Raw genomic sequence first — 9978 nt, 5'->3', positions numbered from 1 at the left:
GCATTTTACAGAGCGCTGATTGGTGCATTTTACAATCCCCTTGCTAGTTACAGAGTACTGATTGGTGCATTTTACAATCCTAGCTGCGAGTGTTGATTGGTGGGTTTTACAATCCTCTTGTAAGACAGAAAAGTTCTCCAAGTCCCCACTCCACCCAGGAAGTCCAGCTGGCTTCACCTCTCAAGTCAGGAGTTTGAGAACAGCCTGGCCTACATGGCAAAACCCTGTCTCTACTAAAAATGTAAACATTAGCCAGGCGTGCTGGCACATGCCTGTAGTCCCAGCTACTCAGAAGGTTGAGGCAGAAGAATGGCTTGAACCTGGGAGGCAGAGGTTACAGTGAGAGGAGATCGTGCCATTGCAAAACAAACAAACAAACAAACAAACAAACAAAAAAGTACAACAACAAAAAAATCTGTGCTCTGCCTATTCATCCCTCCCTTCCCCTTAACCCATGACCACAACAGTCCTTTTTACTGTCTCCATAGTTTTGCCTTTTCCAGAATGTCAATTAGTTGGAATCATGCAGTACATAGCCTTTGCAGATTGGCTTATTTATTTTTATTTTTTACTTAAGATGGAGTTTTGCTCTGTTGCCCAGGCTGGAGAGCAATGGCACGATCTCAGCTCACTGCGACCTCTGCCTCCTGGGTTCAAGCGATTCTCCTGCCTCAGCCTCCCAAGTAGCTGCAGGCGCACAGCACCACGCCCAGCTAATTTTTGTATTTTTAGTAGAGACAGGGTTTCAGCATCTTGTCCAGGCTGGTCTTGAACGCCTGACCTCAGATGATCCACCCGCCTTTGCCTCCCAAAGTGCTGGGATTACAGACATAAGCCACTGTGCCCAGCCTCAGATTGCCTTCTTTCACTTAGTAACATGCATTTGTTTCCTCCATTTCTTTCTGTGGCTTGATAGCTGATTTAGTTTTAGAGTTGAATTAATATTCAATTGTATGGATGTACCACAGTTTCTCCATTTACCTACTAAAGGACATCTTAGTTGCTTCTAATTTTTGACAATTATGAATAAAACTGCTATAATCATCCATGCACAGGTTTTCTGGACGGATATGTTTTTAACTCATTTGGTTAAATATTAAAAAGCATGACTGCTGTGTTGTATGGTAAGAGTATGTTTAGTTTTGTATTCCTTTACATTTAAAAATGTTTCATAGTTTTCTGAGAAAACATCTAGCCATCTTTTATTATATGTATATTTTGTATATTGATCAATGCAGATCAATATGTTACATGTATATTCCTAGGTGCCTTATAATTTTTGTTGCTATTGGAAATGCATTATAAATAATACATTATTTCTTTTTTTTTTTGAGACAGATTCTCACTCTGTCGCCAGGCTGGAGTGCAGTGGTGTGATCTCGGCTCACTGCAACCTCTGCCTTCCAGGTACAAGTGATTCTGCTGCCTCAGCCTCCCGAGTAGGTGGGACTACAGGTGTGTGCCACAACGCTCACCTAATTTTTGTATTTTTAGTAGAAATGGGGTTTCACCATGTTGGCCAAGATGGTCTCGATCTCTTGACCTCGTGATCCACCCACCTCAGCCTCCCAAAGTGCTGGGATTACAGGCGTGAGCCACCCCACCCAGCTTTTTTTTTCTTTTTTTTTTTTTTTTTTGAGATGGAGTCTTGCTCTGTCCCCCAGGCTGGAGTGCAGGGGAGCCATCTCGGCTCACTGCGACCTCCGCTGCCCGGGTTCAGGCGATTCTCCTGCCTCAGCCTCCCGAGTAGCTGGGATTACAGGCAAGCACCACCACACCTGGCTAATTTTTGTATTTTTAGCAGAGACAGGGTTTCTCTATGTTGGCCAGGGTGGTCTCAAACTCCTGACCTCGGTGATCCACCCACCTCAGCCTCCCAAAGTGTTGGGATTACAGGTGTGAGCCTCCAAGCCCAGCCATATTGAGAGGTGAAGCCACCTGGACTTCTGGGTTGGGTGGGGACTTGGAGAACTTTTCTGTCTTACAAGAAAATTGTAAAATGCACCAATTGGCACTCTGTAGCTAGGATTGAAAAATGCACCAATCAGCGCTCTGTGGCTAGCTAGAGGTTTGTAAAATGCGCCAATCAGCACACTGTAAAATGGACCAATCAGTGCTCTGTAAAATGAACCAATCAGCAGGACATGGGCGGGGACAAATAAGGGAATAGAAGCTGGCCACCCCCCCCAACCCCAGCCAGCCACAGCAACCGGCTTGGGTCCCCTTCCAAGCTGTGGAAGCTTTGTTGTTTCACTTTTCACAATAAAACTCGCTGGTGCTTACTCTTTGGGCCCGTGCCATCTTTAAGAGCTGTAACACTCACTGGGAAGGTCCACGGCTTCATTCTTGAAGTCAGTGAGACCAAGAACCCACCAGAAGGAACCGACTCTGGACACAATATGTTCTTATTTGTTGTTACTCCAATAAGCAATTAACAAGAGTGCTATCAGAATGTGTAGGATGATCTTGTATTCAACTAACCTGTCAAATACTCTTATCAATTCTAATGCTCTGCATGTAGATTTTTATTTTCCAGATAGAAAATGAATCATGCATATAAGAATGGTGTTACCTCTTCCTACTTCCTAAGCCTCTGATTTCTATTATATTTATTACATTAGCTAGAAATGCCCATCAAATTTTGAATAAAGAGCATTCATATTTTTAACTTTTATGGGAATGCTAGAGTTTCACCGTTGAATTTGATGTTTAGGAATTTGGCAAATATCCTTTATAGGGTTAAGGTATTATCCTACTAATCCTAATTTGCTAAGATTTGAAAAATGAATGAATTCATCAAATGATTATTTATTTAAGTGATTATATACTTTTTATCTTTTAATGTATTAAGGTTCAGAACAGGAATTCTTTCCCTGTTGTTAACCTATCCTTGCATTTTTGGCTAAACTCTACTACATATTTGCTTCTAATTTAGATGTCATATGGATTCTGTTTTATTATTTAGGATGTTTGTATCTATAACCATAACTAAGCTTGTTCTAAAATGTTCTTACCTTTAATTGCCCTGTCGTGGGCTGATGACAAGGGCATACTAGTATTACAAAACAAGTTAGGCAGTTTTCCCTTTTTTTCCACCCAGTAAAAACAGTTTGTATAAAACAGAATGTATTAGGGCTCGGCGTGGTGGCTTACGCCTGTAATCCCAGCATTTTGGGAGGCCGAGGCGGGCAGATCATTTGAGGTCAGGAATTTGAGACCAGCCTGGCCAACGTGGTGAAACCCCATCACTACCAAAAATACAAAAATTAGTTGGGTGTGATGGCACATGCCTTTAGTCCCAGCTACCTTGGAAGCTGAGGCACGAGATTCTCTTGATCCCGGGAGGCGGAGGTTGCAGTGAGCCGAGATAGCGCCACTGGACTCCAGCCTGGGTGACAGAGCAAGACCCTGTCTCGAAAAAAAAAAAAAAATGTATTAGGGCTCTCCAGAGAAACAGAACCAACAGGACTTATTTTTATTTATTTATTTATTTATTTAGAGATGGAGTCTCGCTCTGTCGCCCAGGCTGGAGTTCAGTGGCACAATCTTGGCTCACTGCAACCTCCACCTCCCGGGTTCAAGCGATTCTCTTGCCTCAGCCTCCCGAGTAGCTGGGACTACAGGCGCCTGCCACCAGGCCCAGCTAATTTTTGTATTTTTAGTAGAGACTGGGTTTCATCATATTGGCCAGGCTGGTCTTGAACTCGTGACCTTGTCATCCGCCCACCTTGGCCTCCCAAAGTGCTGGGATTACAGGCGTGAGCCACTGCACCTGGCCAGGACCCATTTATTTATTATGAGAAACTGGCTTATGTGATTATGAAGGTTGAGAAGTCCCAAGATCTGCAGTTAGCAAGCTGGAGACCCAGGAGAGCCAATGTGTGTTCCAGTCTGAAAGTCTACTGGCTTGAGATCCAAGAAAAGCCAATGTTTCAGTTCAAATCTATAGAATGGAAAAGACCCATGTCCCAGCTCATACGGTCAGGCAGGAGACATTGCCTCTTACTTGAGGGAGGGGTGGCCTTTTTGCTCTATTCAGGCCTGATTGGATGAGGGCCACCCACATGGGGGCATGCAGTTTGCTTTATTCAGTCAAGTGTTAATCCCATCCAAAAACAGCCTCACACATACACTCACAATGTTTGACCAAATAAACCGAGCAGTCCATGACTCAGTCAAGTTGACACATAAAATGAATCACATAGTGAGAATATATTCTTTGAAGGTCTGGACAACTGAGCTGTGAGTCCCAACAAGCCTGTTATCCTTTGCTCATTTGTTTGGGTGTGGAAGTGTGGGTGACGTATTTTTCATCAGGATAATTCCTCTGGAGCCATTCTCTCCTACAAGGGCCTACATGGGATGATCCTCCCTGGCTCCTTTGGAGAAACCCTGATCTTAGTCCTTGAAGACTAACAGCATCCAGGAGACTAAAAAACGATGGGCTGTTTTATCTGTAGAAACTACTAGCCTTTGGGCGACACCATTTGGGGAGTTTGTATTTATCATAGCAGTTATGCCGTTATTTCAACTGACCACTAGAGGGCAGTGATGGCTTATAAAACCGGATCCAGTGTGACAAAAGGGCTTTAAAGAAGCTAACGTATGGTGGATTAAAAGGTAGATTTTTTTTTTTTTTGCCCGGGCGTGGTGACTCATGCCAGTAATCCCACCACTTTGGGAGGCCGAGGCGGGCAGATCACCTGAGCTCAGGAGTTCGAGACCAGCCTGGCTAACATGGCGAAACCTCGTCTCTATTAAAAATACAACAATTACCCAGGCATGATGGTGGGCACCTGTAATACCCAGCTACTCGGGAGACCGAGACCGGAGAACCTTTTGAACCCGGGAGGCAGAGGGTGCAGTGAGCCGAGATCACGCCCCTTCACTCCAGCCTGGGCGACAGAGCAAGACTCCGTCTCAAATGAAAAAAAAAAGAAAAAGAAAAAAAAAAAGTCAATTTTTTTCCCCCTTCTCTGTCCTTAGGAACTTCAGACTTCAAGAATCTAAGAAACTTGGTCGGGCACGGTGGCTCATGCCTGTAATCCCAGCACTTTGGGAGGCCGAGGTGGGCGGATCACGAGGTCAGAAGATCGAGACCATCCTGGCTAACATGGTGAAACCCCATCTCTACTAAAAACACACAAAAAATTAGCCAGGCATGGTGGCAGGCGCCTGTACTCCCAGCTACTCGGGAGTCTGAGGCAGGAGAATGGTGTGAACCCGGAAGGCGGAAGTTGCAGTGAGCCGAGATTGCACCAACGCACTCCAGCCTGGGCCACAGAACAAGACTCCGTCTCAAAAAAAAAAAATCTAAGAAACTTGTTCAGGCCAGGTGTGGTGGCTCATGCTTGTAATCTTAGCACTTTGGGAGGCCGAGGTGGGAGGATTGCTTGAGCCCAGAAATTTGAGACCAGCCTGGCCAACATAGGGAGACCCCATCTCTACAAAAAAATAAAATTAGCTGGGCCTGCTGGCGCGCACACCTGTAGTCCCAGCTATTCAGGAGGCTGAGGCAGGAGGATCTCTTGAGCTCTGGAGGGGAAGGCTGCAGTGAGCCGAGATCATGCCACTGCACTCCCACTCCATCCTGGGCAACAGAGTGAGACCTTGTGTGAAAAAATAAAAATTAAAGAGAGAGAGAAAAGGAAAGAAAGTTGTCCAAATCATATATTCCAGTACATAGCAAATCTGGAATGTTAACCTAGGTTTTTCTGACTCCAAATTTCATGGTTTCTGGTGTGGGTACAAATCAATTATTCTTCTTTCATTCTTTTTTAAAAAAATTTGGCCGGGCGCGGTGGCTCACGCCCGTAATCCCAGCACTTCGGGCGGTCGAAGCAGGCGGATCACGAGGTCAGGAGATCAAGACCATCCTGGCGAACACGGTGAAACCCCATCTCTACTAAAAAATACAAAAAATTAGCCGGGCGTGGTGGCTGGAGCCTGTAGTCCCAGCTACTCGGGAGGCTGAGGCAGGAGAATGGCATGAACCCGGGAGCTGGAGCTTGCAGTGAGCGGAGATCGCGCCACCGCACTCTAGCCTGGGAAACAGGGCAAGACTCTGTCTCAAAAAAAAAAAAAAAAAAAAAAAAAATTCATTCACTCATGGAAAGCAGCATAACAGAGTGGCTAAGAATTCAGTCTCTGGAGTCAGACCATTTGGATTAAAATTCTGGCTCTTTCACATACCAGCTAGCACCATAAGTGATCTGTGCCTGAATTGTCTGATCTGTGTATGGGGATATTAGAACTTACCTTGTAAAATTATTGCAAAAATGAAATGATACATTAAAAGTGTTTAGAACAGCTGAGTGCAGTGGCTCACGCCTGTAATCCCAGCACTCTGGGAGGCCGAGGCGGGTGGATCAGTAGGTCAGGAGATCGAGACCATCCTGGCTAACACGGTGAAACCTCGTCTCTACTAAAAATACAAAAAAATTAGCCAGGCGTGGTAGCGGGCGCCTCTAGTCCCAGCTGCTCTGGCAGCTGAGGCAGGAGAATGGCGTGAACCCGGGAGGTGAGCTTGCAGTGAGCCGAGATCGCGCCACTGCACTCCAGCCTGGGCGACAGGGCTAGACTCCATCTCAAAACAAAACACAAAAAGTGTTTAGAACAGCGTATGGTCTTTTAATAAGTACTTAAATTCAAGCTATTATTAACTCAACCAGTATTTCTTAAGCAACTACCCTGTTCTAGTACCACTGTTCTAGGTACTGGGGTAGCAATCATACTCGTACAGAGCTTACCTGTTGGAGCTTATATTCTAGAAAGGGAGATGGACAACAAAATAAGAAAAGTTTGTATTTTTTTCCCCATGAATATGAACGAATATGGCCAAAAATAGAGCATGGAAGAGGACTGGGAGTGCTGGTGGAGGAAGGCTTGCTACCTAAATGGGGCTGTCAGAGGCAGCTGCTCTGAGGCGACATCCAGAAAAATCCAAAGGAGGTGAGGCAGCCAGCTAGGAGGCTAAGACTCATGCGCATGCGTAGGAGCAGAATATTGCGCAAAGAGGAGTGAGGATAAGGGCTGGAGGCTGGACCACACCGGCCTTCAAGAAAGGGGAAAGGGGCCATGTGATGCTAATTTTATGTCGTCTTGGCCAGGCTGTGGTGCCCATGGTTTGGACAAACAAGTCTAGCTGTTGCTACGAAGGCAAACTTTGGAATGTGATTAACATTTAATTAGTAGACTTTGAGTAAAGCAGATTACCCTCTATATGGTGGGCGGGCCACTCGGTTGAAGACCTTAAGAATAATGACTACGGTCTCCCGAGGAAGGAGGATTTCTGCCTCCAGACCGCAACATCGAAATTCGACTTGAGTTTCCAGCGTTCGCGCTTGAAAATGCAACATCAACTCTTCCTGAATTTCCAGGCTGCCAACCTGCCCTGTGGATTTCAGAGTTGCCTCTCACCTGAATATCAAATGAGCCAGTTCCTTAAAATAAATCTCTCTTCTCAGGAATGCTCTAATACTGGCCACGGTCGCAGAAGGGAGGGAAGGATGGGGCGAGGACGATGAAACAGGGCCAGCGGTGAAGTGAGGTGGGGAGCCGATGGTGAGCCTGGAGCCGCTGGGAGGGCGCCGGCCTTTGCACTGGTTGGGGGTCCCTGGAGGGCTCAGAGTAGAAGGGAGACTCGGTGGCCTGCAGTGTTCAAAGCGCCCTCTGGCGGCCGGGAGGAGCGGGGGCTGCAGGCACCCGGGTGATGGGAGGGAGCCTCCGGAGGAGGCGCAGGGGCGAGGGGACCTGGTGCGGGCTTGGACCTCGGCCGTGGCGCCCACGGTGAGACACGGACACTTTCTGATGTATCCTGAAGATGGAGCGGAGAGGATGTGCGGGCACTCTGGGTGCGGGCTGTGAGAGAAGAGGTGTCAGGGTCAACTCCAGGGCTTTCGGGCTGAGTAGCTGGAAGAACAGAGTTGCCATTTCCCGAGAGCAGGAAGATTTGGGGAGGAGTCTGTCCGGGAGCCGGCCGCGGGGGCAGGAGCTGGGCTTTGGACGTGTTCGTTCTGGACGCCTCTGGGCCTTGGCTGCTGATGTCCAAGCCTGCACCCTCAGGGGCCTGGGTTGCAGATGTGAATTTGGCGGCTCTGAGCCAGGCCTCGTCCCGACCACACAGGGAGGACAGCAGAGCTTGCGCGGGACCGGGGCCTGTGCTCCTCCCTCTGCGCCTGCAGCGCGGGCCTTGTCCTCAGAATTTCTCCCAGCCGCCCTGCGCCTCCCCAGGCGGGGTCTCCCACCAGGAGCACCGTCCTGGGGCCGAGGCAGCGGGGGTGACACTCACTCCTGCCCCCTGTTCAGTGCACGGGGCCAGGCCCTTCAGGTCAGTGACTCACAGACAACAGGAACAAGCTTAGAAATCTTCAAACCCAGTCACCCATTAACTGGGTCCTGAGTGAGGCCCAGCAGACAGGCCTCAGTTTCTCACCAGAGCTGGCACCAGTTGGTCCAGAGAAGGCAGGTGGGTCTTGTCTCCTATGCCTCCCTTGATGAGTTAGGTTTAGCTTTGGGCAGGGATGTCTTACTGTGTTCCAGAATTGGTGGGTTCTTGGTCTTGCCGACTTCAAGAATGAAGCTGCGGATCCTCACAGCAACTGTTACAGTTTTTAAAGATAGCGTGTCCAAAGTTTATTCCTTCTGGTGGGTTCGTGGTCTCGCTGGCTTCAGGAGTGAAGCTGCAGACCTTTGCGGTGAGTGTTAAAACTCTTAAGGCAAGTGCGCCTGAAGTTGTTCGTTCCTCCCGTTCGCAGTTGTTCATCTCTCGCAGTGGGTTTGTAGTCTCGCTGGCCTCAGGAGCGAAGCTGCAGACCTTCACCGTGTTACAGTTCATAAAGGCATGCAGACCCAAAGAGTGAGCAGCAGCAAGACTTATTGCAAAGGGCAAAAGAACAAAGCATTATACATGCTGAAGGGAAACCCAAGCAGGATGCCACTGCTGGCTTGGCAGGCTGCTTTTATTCCCTTATCTGACCCCACCCACATCCTGCTAATTGGTCCACTTTACAGAGAGCTGATTGGTCCAGTTTACAGAGCTGATGGGTCCATTTTACAGAGAGCTGATTGGTCCGTTTTGACAGGGTGCTGATTGGTGTGTTTACAAACCTTGAGCTAGACGCAGAGTGCTGATTGGTGCATTTACAATCCATTGGCTAGACACAAAAGTTATCCAAGTCCCCACTAGATTAGCTAGACACAGCACTGATTGGTGCCTTTACAAACCTTGAGCTAGACACAGAGAGCTGATTAGTGCATTTACAATCCTTCAGCTAGACACAAAAGTTCTCCAAGTCCCCACTAGATTAGCTAGACACAGAGCACTGATTGGTGCGTTACAAACCTTTAGCTAGACTCAGAGTGCTGATTGGTGCATTTACAATCTTTTAGCTAGACACAGAGTGCTGATTGATGCATTTACAATCCTCTAGCTAGACATAAAAGTTCTCCAAGTCCCCACCAGATTAGCTAGATACAGAGTGGTGACTGGTGCATCCACAAACCCCCAGCTAGACACAGAGTACTGATTGGTGCATATACAATCCTCCAGCTAGACATAAAAGTTCTCCAAGTCCCCACCTGACTCAGAAGCCCAGCTGGCTTTGCCTAGTGGATCCTGCGCCTGGCCGTGGGCGGAGTTGCCCACCAGTCCCGCACTGCGTGCCCGTGTGCCTGCATTACCAAGGGTGAAGGGGCAGTAATCCAAAAGCAGTGGCTGCCAGGGGGACAGGCACAGTGGGTGGCTGTTTGTACCGGATATTGGCCATTTGCAATTTACCTGCAAATCCTTGTGGGCCTGTGCTTCAAAGGGGCCATCAAGTCACTGTGCGGTGGCGGTCAGTCACCCAGCTTTCTGACATCACAGGTTGAATGAAAAGCTTTCAGTCCTGAATCAACAGGAAGAGCTCTAAAGCCTGCAAGGGGCTCTGTCTCACTCCCAGCCCAGCTATAGAACCAGGCCTCTCAGCAGCCCTTTGG

This window comes from Pan troglodytes, chromosome 1 (genome assembly GCF_028858775.2).
Source record: "Pan troglodytes isolate AG18354 chromosome 1, NHGRI_mPanTro3-v2.0_pri, whole genome shotgun sequence".
In the NCBI taxonomy this organism is placed as follows: Eukaryota; Metazoa; Chordata; class Mammalia; order Primates; family Hominidae; genus Pan; species Pan troglodytes.
The sequence above is the reverse complement of the archived record's forward strand: the minus strand, read 5'-3'. Positions refer to the sequence as shown.